The 24902-nt window shown below is 42.7% G+C and overlaps 1 long non-coding RNA gene across 3 annotated transcripts; it reads right to left on the bottom strand.

Moving 5' to 3' along the window:
• Window positions 1–688: 688 nt before the first annotated feature.
• Window positions 689–10546, bottom strand: LOC103379198 (uncharacterized). Of its 3 annotated transcripts, none has more exons than XR_003049769.1 (5): window positions 10364–10546; window positions 9029–9169; window positions 8097–8245; window positions 2825–2939; window positions 689–1772 (listed from the first exon to the last, which is right to left on the bottom strand). It is a non-coding gene; the product is annotated as an uncharacterized LOC103379198 (long non-coding RNA). The 3 variants fall into 3 exon arrangements; XR_521563.3 differs by having other exon boundaries at window positions 9029–9174; window positions 10364–10544; XR_003049768.1 differs by having other exon boundaries at window positions 8097–8203; window positions 9029–9174; window positions 10364–10544.
• Between the last annotated feature and the right edge of the window lie 14356 nt (window positions 10547–24902).

Below are 24902 nucleotides of genomic sequence, written 5' to 3'. Positions count from 1 at the left end.
GGGCCCCCGGCTGGACTCGGCGTGTCCCCCCCCCCCCCACGCCACTTTCACCGATATATATATATATATATATTTTTTTTTAAAAAACTCACAGCACGTCTGCTGACCAAACCAAACTGCAGTCACTACACGTTTTCTATTCTCTTCAGCGTCGATATCCGACTCTTGACTCATTTGAACTTATGATGTAGCCACATGAAAAATTAACATTTATCTTATTTTATCTAATTATTTTTCCTCAGTAAGAAGCCAGAGATGTTTTATTGAAAATGCAATTAATTCAGAAAAAAAAACCATTTTAACAATCATGTAATAAATGCATAAGTTATATATTTTTATGAAAATGGAAGTAAGATAAGATGTAGAAAAATTGTCAGAAATACAATAATAATAATTATTATTATTTTCTTCAGATAGAAATTGACAATAATATGTTGCACACATTTTGCATTCACTTTTTGATTTTGTTTCAGCCTATATAGCGCTGAAATTATTTTGGTAAAAAAATTAAATTGTTAGTTTAATTGTTTAGTAACTAGCAATTAATATATATGAACAAAAATATATTTACTTAAGGTAATCACTTATTAGGCCTATAACTACAAAAAACATTTTTTGTAGCAAATCTTTTATTATATATATGTTAAAATATATTTGATGTAATTAAGGTGTGCAATATATGTATATATATTTCTCTCTATATATGTATTTATATATGTATTTCACATAATAATGGAGCATTTTGATGCCGTAATAGTTCAACAAGACAGGCCCACATGGATAAATAGAATATACAGACAAGACCTGAGGTCAGTCAGAGGTCACACACCTTTAGAGGCAGTTTCTGACTTGAATTCCTTAAATCTCCTCCAAGAATTCTATGTTATAAAGTCTGAGTTTTTCGCTATTTGAAACTGAAAAGAAAGGAAGGAAAAAAAAGGTTGATAAATAATAAACAACTCTCTCACAAACTGTTACGACAAAGTGATGAGCTCACAGTCTTTACTGACTCACAAAGGTTCAGCCTTTAGTGAAGCTACAAAAAAAAAAAAAACAGTTTACAGAACCTGCTAATTGTGGAACATCCCAGAATACTACATGTATGACCTTGAGTTTTTCCATCTCTTCCTATCTTTTTCCAGAATGTATGTGTCGTTTTATCGTCAATATTCAGACCAATAAAAGTCCAACTGAGTTATCCAAGATTTTCAAATTTCATTAATTCCACTGTGATGTCCATACTTTTACGGCTGAAGGGTTTTCAGTAGCGACACCTTCGTGTGGCCTCGTCACGGAGCGGTCTGTGACATCATTGTCTTCTTTTTAATGCATGTAAAACTCTTGTCAAAAGCGGCTCCAACAGATCCACTAATGAGCTTTGCTTTTTTAATTACCCTCCCCTCCCCTCCAAACATCTGTCCACTCTGCACATGAATACTAATGCAGTAATATTTATGTTGTTTCCCGTTTACCATTTGGCATCTGCTGCACCAGTTAACAACCAGTTTAACGCCTCCGCTGCACACGTCCTGCTGCCGAAAGGTTCCTGTCACTACGGATGACCATTAATGCCTGACGTGGAGGCATCCAGCGTCTGTGACAGGAAAGGGCGGGAACCATGCGTAAAGGAAATGTTACCTGATGTGTTTTGTCACCTCTTCCGCTTGCCCAAGCAGGAATTTGTGTCGGTGCGTTTGCTTCGGGGGATCTGGGAGTGTCGGAGTGCATCTGCTGCGGCTGCTCTTCCCGCTGCCAGCTCCTCTGCATGACATCTGAAAGTAGCCAGACGAGCGGCGGTTTAGAAGTGAAATGCTCAGGCCACTCAGCCCCGTGAGAGCAAACTGTCAGTCAGCCGGCGCAGGACCTTGAAGCGCTGACCTGTTTGCTGAACTGAGCTGCAGTGCAAACCGCTGGGAGTGTGAAAAGTATACAGTGTATGGAGCTGCTGGTACCAGCGTCCACCGTGTGTCTGGGCCGATCTGATCACTTATGGACAGCTCAAGTTCATCCCTTCACACCTGTCAGTGAACTCACAGCCATCATTCAGAGATTGAACCCACACTCTCTGCACATGTTGAAATGTTCACGTCTGTTCACTGACACAGGATGTGATGTCATAGTTAACCTGCGCCAGGCCGAAGCCGAATCGTGCCAGTTATCGTCCCTTAGGTCAGCGGTCCCTAACCTTTTTTTGTACCAAGGACCGGTCAGTATCAGTATCAGAATGACATTTTGTTTTGAAACATTACTAGATTATCTTTAAATGAAAAAACTAACGGGATATGACTTGATTCTTTTTGAATGAAGTAATATAGTAAACATGAAGTACATTTTTTCACTGTGTTCTACTGCGGCCTAGTACCACATGACCTGCGGACCAGCACCGGTCCCCGGACCAGGGGTTGGGGTACATTCTCATTATTACAAATGTTCATCTGTGGACAGAACATGTCCCTTTATACCACCATGTACTGGGAGGTCACTGTGTTAAGGTCAGAATATTTACTAAATACTAGATGTCTATCTGTAGTACTTCCTCACACCAGAGGAGTCCAAGGGATTTGATCAATTTAAGTTCAGACCAGGTTAAAGTCAAAAAACAGCCTGAACCTCAGTCTGCTCGGGGCATTTGCAGCCTTACAACAATATATTATCAAAGAACACTGACGTGCTTTGTGTGTGTGTGTGTGTGTGTGTGTGATATCTGGGAGTATCTGGCAGTAATCCACAGAGAGAACACAGAACCAGACACAGACGCAGCAGATCACCTGAAACCACTGAACCTTACATTCTTTCCCCTGACACACTCATCTCCGACACATACCTCTGTGTCACGGGTCAGCTGCAGGCACAGATAGGACAGAAGACAAGGACGATCCAGAGGTGAGGTCAGTTACTGGGACATCTATGGCATCTGGTCACGGGGCAGCTCGGTGGCCCTGTAAAAAAACAACAACGCCACCATCAGTTTTCTATAGTTCATGTCCATGTCTGAGGCAGGGGCTCACACCCTGGAGACCCTGGGGTGGGATCTGTTCACAGATGATCACAGTGACACTAAGATGTGGCTTGAATATGTGACACCGGGAAATAAAACACAGTAAATGTATTGCAGTGTGAGCACAAGTCTGTAATTCCAGTTTTATGAACAAAAAAAACCAAAACATTTTCCTTGTTTCTTACGTTTCAGCTGATGAATGCATATTGAATTTGCACTGGGTGTGAGATAATTAACAAGTTGATGTAAACAAAATTAGGGGGTTAAGGGAGGGGGAGTGGCTGGGGTTGGAGACGTGACCTCTTTGGCCGTGGGTTTTATTTAAAATATTTTAGGTAAATGTTAGAATAAATGTTATTGGGCAAGATTTATTTCCTTTTTCTGCTGTGTTTGTCTTTTTAAATAAAATCTGTATAAATATTCAGTTTACCTTCATTTGACAATATTTGTTAACCTTTACAGAAGATGTGTGTGTTTGGCTCACATTTATATTTTTTCATCTAACTTACTTTCTCAGGTATTTTTCTTTACTTACTTCCAGTTATTTTAGTTTAGTTTTAGTTTGTTTTTTATCAAGGTTAAACATGCATAATTATGTTCAAGTGCAGACTTAGTTAAAAAGAAGTCCCCACAAGTATTACAGATCCAGTATGTGTGTGCGTGTGTGTCACATCTTTACAAGCAGAATGGCAAAGGTTTATAATCCAGTTAGAGGTAAAGGGGTTTTTGGGTGAGGGGGGACTTGTTTAGCCCCCGGCCCAACAGCAGGTTGGCTCACAGGTCACTGATCCCCCCCCCACCCCCGCTGCCCTCCTCCCTCTTCTTCTTCTCTCCCTCCCTTCTTGCTTCTAGGTGCACCCCCTCTCAAGCCTATCTCCACCCACCACTTCACCTCCTCCACTTCATCCTCCCTTTTGGGGGAGATTATGCCGAGCAGAGAACATATGAGGTCAACAGACCAACAACAACCTCACGAACTCCAGTCGATTTCAGCCACAAATACAGACATAGTGTCTTTGTTTCAGCAGTCTGATTAAAAAGTTCACCTTTTACATTGATTTTTATTTATTATGTATTTAGATTAGTCAGAAAAGCAAAGCAAAAGCAATAAAAACATTCCTTCGCTCCAACAATAACAAAACTGCTCTGGGATTAGAATCATTTTTTAACCATGAAAAAAGGAAATGATGTGTTCGCTGTTAGTCTTGGCTGAAAGACTCACTAGCTAAAATAGCTAGATAAAAACAGCTGACGAATTATACAACCGCCCTAATTAGCACAGAATAACTGGGGAAAGATAATGAGATACAGATACAGTAGGTCAGAAAGCTAAACAAAAAAATAACCGAACTTGGCTAACAATCCCTCGAAGCTAACAAACGTTTCCCAACTAGTTAATGTTTGAAAAATGGTAGTGAAATTACCAAAGACAATGACAACTATTAAGGTAAATAAATGTTTGCTACATTAGGTTAAGGCTACCAAAACATAAATCAAAAGAAGTTAGAAACAGGTCATTGATGTGATTCGAGAGAGCTGTAAGTTTTGATTACGATTAGCAAATCTAACTCATGGCCCACGTTTAGTTCAAAGTTCAAAGCAAAAATAGCTAAATGTTACCTGAGTCTAATAAAATGTGACATTGTATTTTAGAATTCTGAGAATAAAGTCAGAACTTTTATTTCCTTTCCTGTTATTTTCTGGAAACCTTTCGTTGTTTTATGCTATTTACTGTTTTCAAAGTTCATTTTTTGGCTAATTTCCTGGATGGAAATTTCAGCAAACAAATTCAGTGTTTTCAAAAGAAGTTCAAGTCTCATGGCTTTATCACTGAAGAAGCCGGGGCCGTAAAGTCCACCGAGAGCCGAGGAAAGTTGACAGAACACCTCCAGGAGGCTCGGCTGTTTACAGCCAGTCTGTTATTAAAATTTGAAAATGAAGTGCGCGGTACAAACGGTTCCACGGTCGTACCGAGGCTCAGTCCTCCTGGCTTGTTGAAGGCTTGGAAAATTGTTGTGAAATTGTGGAGAGATTTTTCCAAATTATTGCCCAAATGCACTGATGTACATCAAAAAGTTACATCAAAATGCTGTGATTCAAACACACATATCTTTCAAAGTTAGTAATATTTGATATGAGTGCCTTTAGCATTCATGTAAACAACACAGATGTGACCCAAGCAGCGTGTTGCTGCTCTTTGATCCGGGCGTCTCCACTTTGATCTGACTAACAGAGTAAAACATGAATTTACCGAGAGGGAATAGAGACGGACGCAGCGGTGAAATGGCTCTGGCGGCATTAGCTAAACATCGACTTGAAAATCGTCTCCTGCAGATGCAAACGGCCTACACGCGGTCCGACAAATTAACTAAACATGCTTACCAGTCTCACATGTTTAGAGCGGCGTGCCCTGTGAGCCTGGAAAACTGTGAGCTGCTGCTTCTTTAATAAACACTTAGAGAAGCCGTGCTGCCAGACACAGGGAGATTATTGTAGGATCGCCGACACGGCTTATCCTCCATACCCTATTACCACAAGTAGAGCTTACAGAGCCGATGCGGCCCACCTCCAGGACACACATATCCTGACTTTTCTAACACACCACCACTGGTCCTGAGTAATTTGCGCTAACGGACTTTGAAGGCAATTATTGCGGAGAGGAGACACAGAGGAGGAATGCTGTGGAAGAAGCCGTGCAGGATGAAATGCATATTGATGGTTAGCATCAAAAGCAGAGCCCTTTGAAGTGCTGCAGTGGTGTCAGCGTGTGATGGGGGAGCTGATAGGAAAACTGGACAGAAGACAGGTTCTTTCTGAGAACACTGAAGGCTGCTGGGAGAGGTCAACTAGTCACCGTGAACATGTCCCTGCACGGGGTGAGGAGAAACTGTGGTGAGGATGAACGTACAGGTGGAGATAGGACAAGGTCAGGAGGTCAGAAGGTCAGTGTAGCTTCACTGTGAGTAGAAAACATCCATAATGTGTTCTTAGTCAGGGAGCTTCTGGATGAACTTGTTTTTTTTTAGGACAAGCTTGTTTTATAAAAACAGAAGTGAGACACAGCTTTGAGATGAGGCTGAGGGAAAATTCAAGGACCCCCCAAACAGCATTAGCTTCTGACTGGGGACCCTGTTGGCAAACCCACAGACAATCTTAAAAAGTATGTAAAGAAACATCCACTTTTAGAATGTTTTTTCTTAATTTAATTCACAATTCAATAATTACCATATATAATTATATATATATATATATATACTAATACCTAATAATAATTTACTATATAATAATAATAATAATAATAAATACTATTATAATATTAATAATCCCTCCAATTTTCTGAGCCCATCTAGCGCCCCCTGATAGGCCCCATCTTTAAAAACCACTGATTAAGGAAACTGGTTTTAAAAGTGCGATGCATGCATCCCCTAGGGGGCGCCAGGGTACTCCATGGGAGACATTTTTAGAGAATAAAGAATGAATTAAAACAGATCAATCAGGTTGACTGATCCGTTGTGTGTGCAGTGACAAAATGAGAAAACTGTAGTACTGTACGTGAACATGAGGGGGAGTATGACAAAAGTCATTACTCAACATGAGTTGCTTGCGTTTGTAAACAAACTGGGAATTTCTTCAGTGGGTCGGCACAGTCGGCACCCCGACTTTTCAGATTTGTAACTCTTCACGGAATGTGCAGCCGTGCCATGCGGATCAGGACTAAAAGCCAATTAGCAGCTTCCTCTTATATTATCTTCCTGTATATCATCATTTTTGAGTGCCACTCTTCTCCTTTTATCTGCGCTGTGATTGTTTTATAGCCTCGGAGCTGATGTAGCAGCAGACATCAGCTCTCAATGTCTGTCACTTTGACTCCTAAGCTCTGCTAAAGCTGGTAATTCCTCTCCCCTCACTTGCCCCTGGAGGGCAACAACAGGCCCATAAACCCAATGAGGGAGAGCAAGTGTGTGTGTGTGTGTGTAAGACAGAGAAAATGAAAGAGAGAGAGTGCTCAAAAGAACATAGTCAGAGAAAGAGAAACAAAGTGTGTACATGATCATGTGTGTGCTCCAGAGTTGGGGGGTTGGGGGGGGTCCTCTGAAGCTGTGCCTTCCTCCGAGCAGAATGTGGGTCTCAGCTTGACAAGCGGACACAGTAATTCCCCACTGTGACCCCTTGATACGCAGGGTCAATACAATATCACCATCACACTGGTCTGCCATGGGCTAGTCTGAGGGGAGGGGGGCACAGGGGGGCTTGTTGCCTGCTTTCCCTCTCAGACACAATATGAGTCCAAGTACTTGCTTTGTGTTTGTACAAAGTCCACGATGAATGGTCGGAAAACCGTCAGTGGAATTTTACAACTCGGACCACATTGTCTTAAACCTCACTGTCCGGGGAGAAGATACGAGATACGAGTTAAAACATTTTTTTTATGAGCACTCGTAACTAAATATTTCCTCGAATCAGTATCTTACAAAATCTTACAATAGTTGCAGATCCTTAACATGGAAAACGTATTTCGGTAAGCTCATCTCTAGGGGTTCCACTGTATGTGTAATTTAGGAAAAAAAAAATTATTTTAAAACGTGTCCTAAAGGGTTCTAGCAACTGTCAGTGATGAGGAATTCTTTACGTTCATCATGACTGGTTGAGACGAGAGTTTAGAAAAGAAAAATATATATATATATACACTGGAGATCAAAATTAGAGAACAAGTCATAAAAAATGGAATAAATCTGAAATAATACCATCTTCACTGTTCCACAGTTAAATGACATTTTATTGTGTCTATATCATTGTACTACAACACTTTTTTTCACAAAATGACTAAATTATGAGCACTCGTAACTAGATATTTCCCCGAATCAGTATCTTACAAGATCTTACAATAGTTGCAGATCCTTAACATGGAAAAGTTGTATTTCTGGAAGGTCATATCTAGGGGTTCCACTGTATGTGTAATTTCGGAAAAAATTATATTATTTTAAAACGTGTCCTAAAGGGTTTAGAAAGAGTTTAGAAAAAAAAAATATATATATATACATATATGTATATATACTGTATATAAACAAACCCAAAAGGTTAAAAATGAAGGTATTACCTGTTTGTAGTGGTCCCTGGAATGAAAGATGAGTGATCTTGACTGAGACGTGCACTCTTGATGGTTTTTCTTCTTTCCCACAGTGTAAACGTATTGGATTTCTAGCTCTGTAAGAACAGGAACGAATAACACCGAATCTGTAGAGGAACCTGGGGGGAAAAAAAATTACACTTAAAGGTAAAATATTTAGAACAATGATGGAGACAGATTTTCAGGAAAAATAAAATAAAAAAACGAGGCAGATTCTATCACAAACAGAGTATTTAATACTATGAGTACTTGAGATTGCAATTTTCTAAAAACAGGGTTTGCGTTTCCCATCATGCATTACCAAAGCCACATTTTCTTAACATTATATCCATTTCAGATATTAAATAAATTACATCCAACACTTTCAGATGTCTTTTCTCTGTTCCCTCTGATCCGATTGGTCCAGACTGACTACAGGCCGCTGTGTTCAGAGTGAAGGAGTGACTTCAGGTCCATTTATCGACTCGTTTTCTGTCTCACAACCAAACGCGTTCTTGGAGACTCCTCTTTTGACAAGTGCTGTGAACAAGCTGTGCCTTACAGCAAAGTAAATATCACAGGCTCATGTTTCTGTAGCTGCCTCGCTTCAACCCAACTTATTGATTTCCCCCCTTTTGAAAAATACATTTAAAAAGAGCCTTGAGCTATCTGACACCACTGAGGGATCTAACACACTCTGCCTAGTCTTGAGGCCCCTTTGGGTATTTAATGGGACCCTAAGCAGCTCTGGCAAGAAGAGGGGTCAGGGTTCATCCCGTCAGGCTGTGTCCTGCAGCCCCCCCACCTACCCACCCCCCGCTACTGATGTCCAAGTAATTCTCTGGGCCCTCTCCACATGAAACGGAGCACAGCCATTACTGCTGGTTACAGCTGCACACAAGCACCACCCTTATGGTTTTTACCTCGCTCTACTATCTTTTCCTACGTCCTCCAGGTCCTTGCTATTATCAGCTCAACTCTCCTCTTCCTCTTCCTCCTCCTCCTCCCGGTTCTTGACTGTCTTTCCTTCCTAGACTGGGAGGCACTGACCTTGGACAGCCATCCTGCTCTGACAGAAGAAAACACGGGTACAATGGAGCTCTGTGGCTTTTTGTGCCCTGCTGTCTGAGAGCAACACTTACAACAGCTGAAGGCCTTTCACTCCCTGCCTCTGACTTTGACAACGATGCACTGACAATTGTATCTCCGTGAAGACAAACCCTCAGTTCAGGCTCATGTTTTACTTTACAAAAGCTTTTTTATCACATTCATTCTACCGTCTTTTATAGGACTTTTGAAAAAGACTTCTTAGTCTTACTTCTTAGTAAAAAAAAAGCTCAACTCAAAAAGCCTGTTTTTTTTTAATTAATGTAATATCGTTTTTTAATCACCTCTTTTAAAACAAAAACATTTTTAGAGGCTCAGTCAAGCAAAGCTAATCTTGCTAAGTCCCTTTCAGCAGATCATTTGTCAATTTTAATGATGATTCAGTTTAGCTATTATTCTATTTCAGATTTGAAACTGTCCAAATCAGAAATTATATTTGCAAAAGTAAAGAAACAAACAGCAAGAAATACCATACAGAGGGCAGAATCCTGGCAGATGAACACAGCACCATCTGATTCCTTGGAAATGATCAGGAGGAATACTTCTATGAAAAAAAATTAATGAATATATCACATCATAACAGAAAAGAAACCTCCCAACTGACGAAAAACTGATTTTTACCTAAACTCACATATGGCTTTGAGACACAAGTTTACTTTTTTCAATCTTAAAAAAAAAAAAGAGTCAAAAATAAAATACAAATCCTTGTCTTACTGACTTTGACTGTGTTTTCACAAACCTTGTGTCTGTAAGTCATGTGTGAAACAGTGTGTCTCTGTCAGATGCCCGTATTGACCAGACTGCCCACAGGTGGTGGATTGATATATTTGACTGACTTTACCCAGAAAGCACCGCGACCTGATGATCTGTCCAAAGTCATTAGTTTGTTTGGTTAATGACTCTGTCAGATTCTGATGCAGTGATGTGCACTAGGTAAGAAAAATGTTGTCCCTCGCAAACTTAAAGCTCATACGCGGGGTGTTCTCCTCGAGTTTAGTTTGGCGAAGAGCTTTGCTATGGCTCGCTAAATTGCTAACGTCTTCGCTGCTAACGTTACCTGTGGCTTCACTCGTAACAGGTAGCGTTGCGTTGACTTGAGCAGTTTCGGCGGTTAGCAAATTCCTTCTTACAAAGAAAGCGTATCGCTCTACCTTTATCGATGGTGCCGTCGGGGCGTTCTTGAAATGTGAATTTCCCGCTCCTCCATTTTCACGTCTCCTCACGGCTCTTCACTCGGTCCTCCCCAAGATCAATGGGAGGCTATCAGGTTACGCTACAACAAACCCAAACACAATGACAGCCAATCAATGTCCACTTCAGGTGTGACTGACAATTGTTTCCCACCCACAACAACTCGAGCACAAGAAGCCCAACACACACACAAAAAAGGATTTTATAAAAAAAAAATTCAGCTAGTATACAGCTACAGTGAAGTTAGAGATTAAAAAATCATATCAACGTGATAAAAAAACATAACGTGCTAAATGTGACGTGATAATTTGACACCTCAATATATATATTAGATAGCCAGATGACTGAAATGATCAAAATAGAGTTACAGTCTCCAGGATTCTAAGAAAACTTCTAGAATATATAAATATTTTAGTGTCTTTAGTGACCCAAATGACAACTCTACCTTCCCATAAAGACAGCGTTTATTATAGTAAAATATAAAATATATTAAAAAATATTTCTTTATAAATATGTCTTATGTGCACAGGAAACCAAAAAAGTTAAATAGAATAAATCAAATGGAGAATACTCATAGTACATTTTAAGTAATCAAAGTGTAAACGTGTAAAAAGTAAAAGTAATTGAGACTCAGTTTAGGAGTAGAAAAATATGTACAAGGAATAATGGATGATCCTATAATGAACAGTAACTGTTTATCTGAGCCAAGAATGGCCGTCACAAGACCTCTGGGTCTACATTCTGGTAAAAAGTATGATTTGATATCACACATGTGACAGTGAGCAGCAGCTCCAGTGGGTCCAGAAAGACCAGAAGCGTCAGATCCAGAAGCACATGGTGTTTGAAAGGAAGGTCAAACGGCTGAGCAGAGCTGAGCTGTGGAAAAACCCAAACCCAGACCACTTTTATTCAAAGCAGGAGGCAGAGAAAATACGGTGGTTTCCGCCCAAAACTCCATCCAGCGAAAACCGGTGCCTCACACGTCTCAGCCATATGTGTTGCTCTTAGCCGCTGCACAAACACCAACTGTGGAGCCTGTCCCCGCCCGAGCCCATAAGTCACATTTAAGTCCTGACCCAGGGGTGCCGAGAGTGATGGCTCCAGGAAAGGGGGACTTCCGCTGAGAGTAAAGACGAGCAGAGGGGTGGTGACGAGCCGTCCCTGAGCCGGGAAGCACAGTGTGTGGTAAAGACGAATGACGGCCTATTGGACACTGTTGTCTCCCAGTGACTGTGTTCATGTGCTGCTGGAAGTGGAAGAAGACCTGAAGGAGAAGACAGAACAAACCAGGGTGGGGGGGAGCGGGAGACGCAGCCAGTGAAAGGGCTAATTTATGCCCTGCTATGCCAAAACGCTGCCACAGAGGGCTCGTGGTACTCTCCCTGTGGTTGTCACATGTGCGTTGGTCAGGGTTCGAAGAGGACACACAACTGAAGGGAGGTTGGGAGAGGAAAAATCTGAGGTGGGAGAGGACGAGAGGGACAGACTTCCCAACATCACTGATCCACAACAACAAAGACCAACGTTTCTTCTTGAATGAGACAAATTAAACCATTTTAATTTTGTTTTTTTGTTTTTTTTTCCTAATTCACTGTGTCCAGCGTACACAGATAATACATGGCGAACCCTCTTTTACAAGTACAGCTTTAAACACAGTCCTCATGTCTCACACCCCTCTCCCCCCCTCCAGCACAACATTATTGTTTCATATGAATCTAATCCCATAACTCAGTCGGTGGACATGCAGTTGCCTACTGGATATAAGAAACGTCTGATGCAGTGGTCAATTGTTAACAGATGGCGGTGCTGAGGATATGGCAGCTTAAACATGCAGCAGGGTAAACCGCGCCTGTCACGGGGAGCTGTACACCTTCCTCAGAGCCCTGTGGTGTGAGGTCATCAAGTTGTGGGGAAAAAAATTACAAACCAGTGCATTTTTTCAATGTGGCTCCTTTTAAATTAAAATAACTGTGTCTAGCTGCCCCCCCACTTCAGGAATCACTGGTTTAGACCATCATGCAATAGTGAACGTCACCACAAGGAGGCCATAAACTAGCTTTTTTTTTACCTCTGAAAAACTATAATAATATGTAACATTAAATCAATAGTTTTCTACACTTTTCTCTAGAAGATTGTGTCAAACTCTCTGTCTTCGGGCCTGTTGCCCTCACATTGTCCACACACTGTATCACAGTACAGACACTGTGTTCAGACTCAGACAGAGCAGGGCAGCAGGAGACCAAAGACTCCGGTGCAGATAATGAATAATGAAGACTATCACCCTTTGCATGTCAAGTGACTCTCAAGTCCTGAACCAAAAGGGCTTCATCAAAGGCTAAAGCCTTATGCTCCTGACAAGCTCCCAGCCCAAGTACAAACATCTTCCTCGTGCCTGTTCTCTTCTGGTTCTTTACCCTGCTAACTCCTGTAGCCAAAAACACTAACTGTTGCCCTTTAAAAAAAGGGGAAAAAAGTAATTTCTTCTCTTGGAAACAGACAGGGTTCATGAGCTGCCCATATAATCTGTCCCATCTCGTTTAGGGATTTGTGTTTTGCGATAGCATCTAAGGCAAGCATTGGCAAACTACAGCTCGTCAAATTTTAGGACCCACAATGGCCCGCGGGTCAAAAGGTTTGTCCACACCTGATCTAAGGTAAGACAAGGAGGTAAACTAGGTAACCCTACAACACCACACAATTACACTGGCTTACTAGAAAAAGGGGTTAAAATCATCAAAGAGCAGGAAATGGCTACACACATATATAGTAAATACAGACGTTAAAGCAGGACAAGGCTAACTACAGGCTAGTTTCAAATAGCGATAATCGTACAGACTGTAAAGGAACTCCGGTGGCAAATAGAAACACCAGTTGTAGACGGTGCAGGGAGAGGATAAAAGGTGGAGGGACAGGGGCTCGGGGTGGGGGCTGGTTAGGTAGAGCTGTGCATGTGCTCGGTGTCATCTGACTTTCAGGCTGGCTTCCTGATCTCCTCTGATGTACAGTACATGACACGGACCTGGACGACTGGCTCCTAATCAAGACCGCACTTCCCTCAGCACCCCCCACCCCCCTTCCAACACAGAGAGTGCCCATGGGATGGAAGACCAGCAGCTGTGTTCACCTCCTCCCCTCCTCCAGTCAGGTGGAATGAGGGGATTGGGGAGAACTGGAAGTGGAACAGAAGGGTAGCCGAGTAAAGCCGGACATATTTGCATGCCTTCCAATACTTCAGAGCTTCCAATTAGCATCAGGAGGCCCCGCTGCCGACTACAGGACCTGACCACGGCCGGGCCTGAGGAGATAGAGGAGGAGGATTATAACACGGCCGTCCTCTGCATGGGGATGTGCCAGTGCTGTTGCCTGACCATGACCCTGAAACCAGCACAGACAAGATCAAACTCTGCCCTGAACCAACCAGGTGAAAGCTTAGATTTGAAGGAAATAAAAGAAAATAAAAACCTCAGACTATACATATATATATATATATATTTATATTTATATCATCTGAGACTCGTTGTAAAATGTGTCAGCACTTCGTGTGTGAAAATATGAATTACAGAACTTCTACAACAGGGGAAACACAACAAACTTTGGACGTTGGACTTTTAAGGTCCTTTAAGGTATGGAGTTAAACAGTGAAGACAGGATGGGGAGACAGCAGCAGGGAGCGCCAGAGCCCAGCACCAGGTGCAGCTTCTTCAATAGCTCTGGGATTAAGAGGCTGCTGAAGGTGTGGAGCAACAGCTTCATGTTGCAATGCACTTGTAATGATACGCTGAGCTTCAACAGCCACGACTGCCACGTTTTGTCTGGTTACGATAATCAGTTAATTGTCTTTAAAACAACATTTTTATGATTCAGTTGTTGTTGTTTTTTTGTCAGGGAGGTCTTGTTGTACCGCATACAACTGCAGTACATGTACTACTATTGTTGACGAAGTCAGAGCCACAGAGTACTACAGCCAAGTATGTAGGAGAGCAGAGAGTGAATATTTTAGTATGGTTGGAGGCATTAGTAGTGTCATTATGTTTGTGCGCGTGTGTGTGTGTGTGTGTGTGTGTGTGTGTTTGGGTGGGGGTAGGAGATAGCAGAGTAAACCAGAGCACATCTGCTGCTGTTGGGGATGATGGTGGAGGTGGATGGGTGGGGGCCCAGGGTGCAGCCTGTGGCAGCTCCCCTCTCTCCGTACCAGTCTCCAGTAGGAAGGGAGCTGCCTGACTGTCTGACTGTCTGTCTGACGGTCTGCCTGACTGTCTGCCTGACTGTCTGTCTGACTGTCTGACTCTCTGACTGTCTGTCTGACTGTCTGTCTGACGGTCTGCCTGACTGTCTGCCTGACTGTCTGTCTGACTGTCTGACTCTCTGTCTGCCTGACTGTCTGTCCGACTGTCTGTCTGCCTGAAGTCTGTCTGACTGTCTGTCTGACTGTCTACCTGACTGTCTGTCTGTCTGTCTGACTGTCTGACTGTCTGTCTGACTGTCTGTCTGACTGTCTGTCTGACTGTCTGTCTGACTGTCTGTCTGACTGTCTGTCTGACTGTCTGTCTGACTGTCTGTCTGACTGTCTGTCTGTCTGACTGTCTGACTGTCTGACTGTCTGTCTGACTGTCTGTCTGTCTGACTGTCTGTCTGCCTGACTGTCTGTCTGACTGTCTGACTGTCTGACTGTCTGACTATCTGTCTGTCTGACTGTCTGACTGTCTGTCTGTCTGTCTGTCCGTCGCAGTCTGATTTATACAAGGCTAATGTCAGAGGAAAGCAATGTGGAAACCGTGGCATAAACAGCGAATACCAGCAGAGTTTAGAGATTATCACTGAGAGTCTGGGAGGACTGGCACCTCCAACACAGCTCCGCCTCATTAACACACAAACACACCAGCAACACACCAGCAATCTCCCGTTGCCAAGGCTGTATCTCCTGTGTGACTTACAGCTGGCATTTTCAAGGAATTCTCTTTCAGTTCACACTTGATTCAGACAGCCTGCGGTTACGCTCACATCGACTGCGAGCGCTCTGAATGAAACGTCAAAACTCAAAAAACCCCAGCACGACTGGTGTCACAGCCGTCTGCAGTGATTTGTGTTGTATTTGTGACTGTGAGTACTGGGACTCACAAAGGTTTGGAGTACTTGCTGATTCAGGTTTTGGAGTATATTGTGGATGTGTCCTTTTCTTGGCTGTCTTTTGTGCTTTTGGGTTTGGGTTTGCTGCTGCTGCTGCTGCTGCTGCTTATTGTGCAAGGCTTCTCCGAGGCCCAGAGTGCAGCAGACGAGTGAAGCAGCGAGTTCTCCCAGCGTCTGAAACATTAATGCAGAACCCGATTAGCCATGCCATCACAGGCCTCCTGATCCTTGCCTATTGATTTTCCTTCCGTTCACCCACAACACCCCCCTTCAAAAAAGCCGGGAGGAGAGTCTCTTAAGAGCCAGAGTACCTCTTCTTCTCCTTGGCCTCCTCCTCCTCTTCCTCCTTTGGCCTTCCTCGCTGATCCATCCTTGCTGATTTCTTCTGAGACTTTGGAGGGGCTGCAGACTTCTGACAAGACCCCTAGGTGCTATAGGAGAGGACTAGAGGATGGGAGGAGGTGGACCCCCTTCCATCCCCCACCCTCCCCCATGTCAGTCAGTCTGTGGGCTGCGGTGATCATGGCGGGCTCAATCTGCCTCATCAGTATGCCGGGCAGGAGAAGGAGTGTTCACTCCAGAGAGAGGAGCTGTGTAATCAGAGATGAAAGTTGTTCAGGGTCTGGTCAGCTGGACTCCCTGGCTCCCCTTTGGTTTCACTGACCTGGAGCGCTTTCACTGAGGGGAGAAATGAAGATCTCTGAGGGCTTAGCCCAGAGACACTCACTGTCCACACACAGGTCCAGGTCCACGCTGCTGATCGGGGGCCTTGGCTGGACTTCCCTGCATTGTGAATGTAAACGAGAAGCCGGTGGGGAAAGTAACTACAAACAATTTGTGTTTGTTTTGTTTTTTATGTCCTCCATTGTGGTTGACTCTACTCCATACATTTACTGCACTGTCGTTTATACCCAAGGTTTGAACGAATCAACTTCTGTTTGACAACATGAATGACACTTCAGAAAGGTTTGAACCTTCCTCTTCCCAATGTGAAACCTTTACGCAATTCTACGTTTGGTTTTGTTTTTTTAGTTGTTTTAATGTGGCAATTTAAATAAAGAAATAAATGGGGTAAGAGTGGAAATGCTGTTAGGACTCGACAAGACACTAAGTTATATATATATCTGTTTTTAAAGTATTTTTTAAATGTACCTCAACACTAAAGAAATGGAGACATACAAAAATAGGCACAAACATTAAATGTATTTAAAATCAGACAATGTGAAGAATCACATGGAAAACCAAATATATTTAATGTATTTAATTTTTCTAGATGAATTGAAGCTAAATTGACCTTTTATTCTATAAATGCTACTCAGCCGGTGTCACTTATAGAATCACACGGCTGTGTGCTGTTCTCATGTACAGTGTGTGAAAAAAAATGTATTCTGCCTTTAAAAAACGACATCCATGCCTGGAGCTCTTTGGCTGCCGACATACTGTATGAAACTTCTCCAACTTAGAAACCAGCTTTTCTATTCAGTGGCAGGAAAAAAAGCGCCTCAGGAAATATTGAAATGACTGCGCACTCAGTGTAATTTGGTATTTTCGAAGACACCCATGCCCTGCAGTACAGAATATTCTGTTGGTGTTTTGACTGCGTAGATAAAATCATGTAGGAGTTGCCGCCTCTGCTTCAGGATCTTTAAAGAAACCCGCTGCTTTGGCCCGACTCTGCCTTGTGCTGCTGCACAGCTGCATCTTTGCAAAAAAAAACGAAGAGAAAATGGGATCGTTCTGTAAAATTGGTCGGGATCAAACTGTATGACGGACATTATTTGGACTCTTTTCAAACTTTTTCAATCTGAGCGTGGAAAAGCCTTGGCAGGACCGATCCACCTGACTTTGAAGTGACAATAAGCACAGAGCAGAGAACGGGGAGAGAGTGCCGTGAATTGGTTTCCTGTATAAACTGGGGCTGCGTAGGTGTGTTGAAGTAGCTGTTACCGCCTCATGAACATGATACACTCTCGACAGAGAGCTCTACAACGGCTAAAACAGCGCAACCTTGTAGAAGAAATAAAAAAAAAATAGAAAAATCTCCACACGAGGGAAAACAGCTAGAATTGATCCAGCGTCCGATAAAAAAAAATAAAAATGGAGGGCTTCAGTGAGGGTGAGGGAAAGCAGGGGGCAGACAGGGAAACCTGTGCTAACACATCATTGCTCAAGCCATAATCACTGTTAAATAGGTTGTTGACATACACAGGCGGCTGTGTGCAAACATTTAATTTGGCCAATTATGTCTTTGGTCGAGGTGGTGTGGTCCATCTGAGGAGGGTTAGTGGAGACTTGTCAGAGACACAGGGAGTAGCCCCGCTTTTAATGGTGCTACCAGATGTGCTTTAAAGGGATAGTTTGGATTTTTTCAAGTGTGTTGGTAGGAGCCACTTGGATGTGTAATACTAGCTTGTTTTAATACGTTGTCATTAGCAGCAGGAGGATGTACAGCCCCCTGAGGGGGGGGGGGGGGGGGGGGGTGTATTCAGGGCAGGTTACACTGAAGATATGGAAATTCTTAAAGTGGCAGTGTGTGGAATATTTCAAATAAAAGTTGCAGTCAGAGGAATTTGTTTGAATTATTATAGCTCATGTTGGTAGCAGAACATCCTTGTTAGTTAGCTAAATTAAAAAAAATAGCCTAAGATCAGGGTAAATAAGGTAAAATGTCAATGATGGGTTGAGTTTATTTGTTTTTCAAATAGTTATGGCTGATGGTTTGAAAATTGTACTAAAAAAAACTAGCAACTAGCAAAATCAAATGAAAGCAACCAAAAGTTTATTTGTTTTTCAAATAGTTATGGCTAATCATTATAAGAAACTTGAAGTATATATTTTAAATCGAGATAGCACAAAATCAGCTTAATTGAAGTTTAAAAGTACAAAAAATAGTTATGGAATAAGCCCAAAAAAAGAAGCACATAAGGAGTTTAATGCAAATATTTAGCTAAAAACTAATTATTTGGCAATGGATGACGATTAGCTTAAACATGTGTAGGAATTTATAGATGACAAACTAATCACAAAAGCGGAACTCCCAGATAAGACAACAACACTACATGATTATTAAAGCATAAAATCTTATTTAAATATTATAGTTCTAAGTAAATGTAAATGATCTGTCCAGTTCCGCTGGTTCTTTTACCCAAAGCTACAGCTTTTTCCAATTTAAATATAAATATGACGTCATATCCCCTCTGCTACTCACAACTTCTTGATCTGCTCAACAACGACAGAACAGAACTGGAGCCACGGTACAGTGTCATAACACTGCTGTTCACACTGTACCACTGCCTAAAACCTGCACTGCACCTTTAACGTTGGGGTCCCTGAACCTGCCACATGTTTATGTACAGGGTGTGTGTGTGTGTGTTCAATTGAGTGAACATTCCTTTGTCTGTGACCGTGACTATGTGTGTGCAGGTGTAAAGGGAGACCACCCCGGGGGTGTTATTCACCGCTCCCTCCGCTGACCCACCACCAACATCAACATACTGTACTGGCACAGACGCAGAAAACGTTTCTGGTTGCACTTAGAAAAAATAAAGAAAGCCCCTCTTATGGGTGATGAGTCAGTATAAATGTCGTTTTTTTTTTTTATCAGTGTTTTGCATTCCATCTGTTTCTGGGACTGATCACAGTTAGAAGAGTGAGACGCTCTGGTCCAAAGTGGACGTAGTGGCCTTGTGTCTCAGGCCTGGGAGCTTCACGATTGTTTGAGGGTGTGTGTGTGATTAACCAGTAGTGATAGATATCCTTGCCCCCCCCACCGCCCTCCCACACCAGCCCCAGACTGCGGGTCCCTCCTGCTCTAATCAATGACATGTTAAGCTGGAAGGCTTTTGAAGTGAGGGGTTTCCAGAGGGGCACTGAAGGGGTGAGGAGTGGGTGTGTGTGACAAAGAAGTTGAGGGGTATTGATGATGTGCGGCGATGGGACACCAGGGAGAAAAAACAGAGGGAGGGAGGGAGGGAGTGAGGGGGGGGAGTACACAGGCAGGGTTTAGCTGGGAGGGGGGGTTTGGGGTCAGTCTGGAACTCATCACACAGACTGGAGTGAGTGGACAGATGATGGTTCACCCTGACGGCTCCCAACAGGTCACGCTCCAGCTCATCCCTCGACTATTTACCCCCACCCTCAACACTTTCTACCACCGTGACTTGTCTTGTCTTGTTCAGATGGCAGACGGCATCTTTTCCCTGACCTGAAACCTCAGGTCTTCTTCTCGGGGAATCGAACAGTACGAACAGCCACGAAAGAAAACGTGTTTCCTTTTCCGGGAAATTCCGAAGCGAGGCGTTTTTTTTTTAAGATACAGAAACAGATTATCCCCTGGTTCTGGTAACCAGTTAATTCATTCACATTTTAAGCCTAATCCTCCTCAGGGTCACAGGGTGAGCTGCAGCCAATCACAGCAGCCGTCAGAGTGAGTGGGTGAGGTACACCCTGACACTTCAGCAGCCAATCACTGGGCCAGAAATAGACAATATACCATTCACCCTAACACTCACAGTTATTATGATGATCAAGAGCTGCGTTTGTGGTTAATCAAAATGTAATCGTCCATCCATCCATCCATCCATCCATCCGTCCATTTTCGTCCACTATTCTGTTACCGGGTCATGGGGGCATCAGTTGCCCCCCAAATCACACAGCACCTCGCCAGCGCCCCCTGAACCTTCCTGCTGGTGGTGAGTCCACTGGAAGGTACCAACCGCCCTGACCGGGATTCGATCTTGTCCAGGAGGTGAACCCTGGGGTTCAACACCAGTGACAGAGACATTGACTCTGGACCAAAGCTGTAATCATTTGGACAAATGGACAAATTTATATAAAAAAACAAGTTTTAAAAATATTCACCACTTTATTTGGCACTAATTTAGTTTTGGATGCTTCAGATGGCCGCTCCGCTCCGCTCCGCTCCGCTGCTACAGCACACGCTTTATTTTAAAGTCTGAGCCGCTGCTTCTGAGTGCGTGATTAAAAATGCATGTATTCAGTGTGTGTAACATTTGTGTAGGAGTGTGTGTGCGTGCGGAACGAGCCGTGCTGTAAATTTACATGGGTGTAATGTGTACGTGTGAACGCTGCGTGTCTGCAGGAACATGTATTTACTGCTGTTGTGCTTGAACTTTTGCACTTTCTCTCATTCTACGAGTGTGTGTGTGTGTGTGTGTGTGTTTGTGTGTGTGGAGCCTTGAGAACTTGGCAGCGCCTCAGCGCAGCGCTCCAGCAGTGAGGGGGAGCTGCTGTGTCTCTCTGCCCTGCTCTGGATCCCCTTTCAGCCTGACACCGTCCCACAATCCCACAGCTCTGAAGCTGTGAGCTGCAGCCTCCACATCAGCAGCGCTCCCTCCTGCCCAGATTACGGTTTCAGAAATCTGGCCTCTGTCAGCGTCTGCACAGCAGCTTCACCGCACTCTTCTCCGCTGCTCCTCACTGAAGGGAAGCTCAGTTATGTCAGACTCTTTTTTTCTTTCTTTCTTTTTTCTCCAGTCTGAAGAACGCTGGTTTCCAGGGTCTATTAATCACTGACAGCAGTCCTGTCCACAGTGTCTTACCAGTGTAATTAAAGGGTCGGTTCATGTTTTCTCATTTCCTCCTTGCGGCAGGCTACCTAGCCATGCAGAGAGTTTTGGTTTTACATGACAGGACAGAAGGTGCTGCAGTACAGAAAAGAACTTCATCCAGAACTTTATAACGACAGTGTAGCGTTTATGTCATAATGTTTTTTCAAATATTAACAGACATAGTCGACGGTAAGGCCTGGTAGGATTAACGAGGTCATAAAGGTCACGTGGTGGGAGGTGAGGAAATTAATGAAGTAATTCCAGGTTTTTTCTGCTGGGGTTAGGGTTAAATGGAGCCTCTGAAGGCCTGGTCTTTGTACAGGAGACATGAATTTTTCAATTCACACATTTTCCTACTGAAAAAAATGATAAATATCATTTACATCCAGAGAATATTATTCACTTATGTGTTGTAGTTTGGTGAATTCCTTTCTTGCCTTCAACATCTCTTTTTTAATAATTTTTTGACTGAAGTCTCTGAACTGTAAATACATTTGTTGTCATAGTATTATTCATTATTTATTTTAAATAATTTTAGAAATATTCTACCTGAAACCCTGCTGCACATGTTCAACCATCACTGCAAAAGTCTGCTTTCAAGTTTAACCTATGCAATTTTAGAAGGGTTGGTAAATATAGAAAAAACACAAATAATGAGTCAACTTGTAGTTTTGTAAAAGTGTAAACATTTTAAAAGTCTAAACCAAAATGGCAAAACCATTTCCATTTTTTTTAAAACATCTGTTGCTCTGAAAGAATTAATTCACGAAGACAACGACAGAAATCATCTGTCGACGTAGGAGAGTGGACCGCGGCAGCATCTGTGTTTGTCTGCACCGTCCTCACCATCATCCTCATCATTAGCTGCAGCAGCAGAAGCAGCAGCAACAGCAGCGACACACGGCCAGATGGACCTCCACAAGATGGATATTGATTGATTCTTCTCAGAGTGATGGTGATAATGTGACAAACAGCAGTCATTTCCCACTGAAACATCACTTTGGTCCACTAGTCAGGCCTTTATCACAAAGTGTATCAGAGGCTTCCTGGAAGCTCTCTTCCGGCACTGGGGACCTGTCAGAGCCATGCACCAGTGGATCGGATGACGCTGTGGCAACTGCCTTAATGTCTCTGTGTCATGGCTCCAGGATTAGCATCAGGCGCGCGGAAGACTCCGTGTCTTTGTCTGTGCGATGCTCTACTTCTGGCCCAGTGATACAGTGCGAGGTCTTCCCTTTGTTTCAGACAGAGGGCGTCCATCATGGGTTTTGATCAGTGACAGTTCAAGAACCCGCTCTGTAGTTCAGAAGGTTGTATTTCACTCTTATTATTATGTTTAAGTACATCAGGAGCAGTAATAGGCACCTACACAGGATTGCTGTAGGGCCCAAACATCCAGCACACACCTGCTCACCACTGGAATTCACATCCAGAAACGGAGGTAAGAAGCTCCTGCGGCCAGTCTCTGCTGGATTATTGGACTGAGTCTGGATCATGTGTCTGGCACAAAGTTAAATTTATTACCTAGAAAAGCCTTTCTTTCACTAATGTCTGGTCCGGGACACACCTGCAAACCTGCACGTCCAGAGAGGAAGAAGTCATCGATGGATCTTCAATGGGTTTGTTTTTTTCTTTTTTCAAAAACTTTCAACAACTTACATCCAACGTTTGTTTTGACTTTTGAAAAAAACAACATCAAGTTACTATATTCATATTGAATGTTGTTAGCAGCGATGCGGGACTGTCCTGAAAACGAAAAAGCGTTTCCCTTTTCATTTTCTTTCTAGTTGTGTTACAGAATGAGCTGTGATGAAGAAAAAAAATGAAAATGCAATTAAGATGAACGATTTTTAATTTTGATATCAAAATACCCATATTATAATATTATGAAAATGAAAAAGCTAATGCTAATGCTAATGCATTTGAATTCGAATTATATACTATTGCAACACCTTTTTAAAATTGTTAAATATTTCTGGCTGCAACAATCATAAACGTTTCCTGCACAATTCTGGAGTGACGTGTTTGACTCCAGCTGCCATCCTTCAGTCTATACCACTTAGTCCATACTACTTGGTACATACCACTCGATACATACCACACTTCCTGTGTCCAAAAAACCTGTTTTGTTGACGTTCCTTTGATTTCCAAGCTTAATTTAAACTGCCAACACATTCACTTCATACGAACCAATCTTTACAATCGTCAAATAAAATAAAAATAAACTCAGGTCGACTTTACCAACTCTTGTCTTCAAAATATTAAAGAAACTCAGCGTTCGTCAAAAATCCATTCATCTTCGACGCTCCACTTTTCTAACTTTTCAAACCCAGCGCTCAGACACGCACGGCCGCTTCCTTTGTGCTGCGATTGACGAGGTGTGGTGAAGGTGTAAAAGCAGTCGCGGCTTAAACTCCTAAGCGCCTGAGCGCCATTACGTTTTTTTAGGGTCAAGACTAGCTGAGGCTTCAGTCCTGCTCACAAAGACTCGTCTACGCAGGAGGCTTTCAGACCACGTCTCTCTGTGGTCACATCATCCTCGCCTGATGGAACAGCTTCACCTCTAATCAATGCAGGCTCCTGCACGGGCCGTGTATTGACATGCACTTGAGGCTCACATTATGTGCCTAATGCTTAAAGGTAACCTGTGTTTTATGAGCGACGCTGCAACGATTGTCTGTGGGCCACGGAGCAGCTTCACAGACGAGGTTCACGACGGTCCATAAACTTTTTACACTGTTTATCAAAAAAAGTGATTCTTTGAAACGTAAGATTTCAGACCAAGGATTTTTTTGGACCTTGGCTGAGCCTTTCAGGTGTTGACATCCATTCTGCTGCTTTGATTTACTTTTGAAATAAGACGGCTACATCCATTCTTTATATACGATCTGTGGATTCTTCTATAGGTTTGTTCTATAAGCCATAAAAGGAATCAAACTCGATCAACTTGATCTAATTTTTAAGGTTAAAGTTGAATTTTATTGATCCTACAATGGGGAAATAATTGCATTGTAGCAGCAAATAGAAATGTGCACGGAGCTGCTGCAACAGTCGACCACTCGGGCGGCGCCAGACCTCGATTGCACAATACTAGCCGTCGATCACTTAGCTGGTTCAGTATCAGCAGAATTTTAGGCTTTATTTAAGATTAAAAAATGTACATCGTACTTGTTATAGAAATCTTTAAACTTTGGTAAATAATATCTAACGCATTGAAAGAGAATTTTTGTTTAAACTTTCGTTAGAAACAGAATCCGACCCACCTGACCTCTAACATCAGTAACAGACGATCGGCTGTTTTTCACTATTCCTGCACTTGTGTTTATAAAATCTCAATATTATCTCCAGCTTTATTTCTGTGAAATATGTTAATGTTGAAGTTTTTTCCCATGATCGTTTCTCCTCCTTCCTTCAGAGCACGACCATCAACAGCAGGTGGAGTTTGTTCAAAGCTTTTAATCTCGTCCAACGGTATTTGCATATCGCCTGTTTATGACAAGGATTTTTTTTTTATTTCTCTTGATTTTTTATTTTTTATTTTTTTGGTTCGTACAAACGTGGCACACAGTAGTTTAATTCACTACGAATCTGCTTCTGCCATAACTTAATTTCACAGGTTGAACATGTGCCTGCAGGTTTCAGTTTCTTTCAGACAATAGAACAAATATGAAACAGAAACTAGAACACATGTCAGACGTCCGTTATTTCTGAGCTCTGTTCACAGCCTGTTACTGCTGCTGCTGCTGCTGCTGCTGCTGCTGCTGCTGCTGCTACTGCTGCTGCTGCTGCTGCTGCTGCTGTC

Source organism: Cynoglossus semilaevis, chromosome 5 (genome assembly GCF_000523025.1).
Source record: "Cynoglossus semilaevis isolate Cse_v1.0 chromosome 5, Cse_v1.0, whole genome shotgun sequence".
In the NCBI taxonomy this organism is placed as follows: Eukaryota; Metazoa; Chordata; class Actinopteri; order Pleuronectiformes; family Cynoglossidae; genus Cynoglossus; species Cynoglossus semilaevis.
This window is presented reverse-complemented; position numbering and strand designations above follow the sequence as displayed.